The following is a 769-nucleotide window of genomic DNA, read 5'->3' on the forward strand; positions in this document are numbered from 1 at the left end:
GGAAAAAGAAGCATTTTGATATGTTTGTTTTATTCCTGGGGTGAAGTCTTTAGAGTGCCATCAATCATTGTCTTTACTGTGAGTTGCTTAAAATGAAAGCATTAGAAATTAAGTTCTAGTTTAGAGGTCGGTTAAGTTTTGCACTTACAAAATACTTTTGTTTAAAAATAGCCGGCAAGAGAAGCATTCCAGAAACTGTGTACAAGATGCAAATCCCTCCAAAGGTAAGTCTTACTGGAGTGGCAAGTCTAAGGCTATCAAAGAAGTAACCTCATTTGGGAAGATAAGTGCAAGAACTTCCTCATTGCCATTTACAACCCGACAGCCTGTGCCCAACACACAACACAGGCACAAGAACCTCCTGCCCGGGAAGCACACCGAGAAACGATTCCGCACCACGCCATTCCCATACTTTGTAAGGGGGCCCACTGAGGCTTGTCTGGCAGGACCCCCTGCTGTGTGACCTGCCAAGGGGCTGGGTTTGAGGGACTATGTGGCTAATCCCAGCAAGTGGGACCATATGTTAAAATGGTTCATGAAAAAAGAAAAAAAAAAAAACAGCATCTAGACAGAGCCGCTTTGCACCCTGAGAGGTACAAGAAAAAAGAGCAATTGTAGATAAAGCTCTATTTTCTGCCCTGCATAAACCACATCCCTCTGTGATTCAAATGGACTTTGGTGCCTCTTCCATTTTTCTCACTCTCATTAGACAAGCAGTCTGTCTCAATAAATTATAAGCTTGTAAAAAGGAAAACTGGCTTATGTATTA

Source organism: Propithecus coquereli, unplaced genomic scaffold (assembly GCF_000956105.1).
Source record: "Propithecus coquereli isolate 6110/MARCELLA unplaced genomic scaffold, Pcoq_1.0 Scaffold52, whole genome shotgun sequence".
Lineage (NCBI taxonomy): Eukaryota > Metazoa > Chordata > Mammalia > Primates > Indriidae > Propithecus > Propithecus coquereli.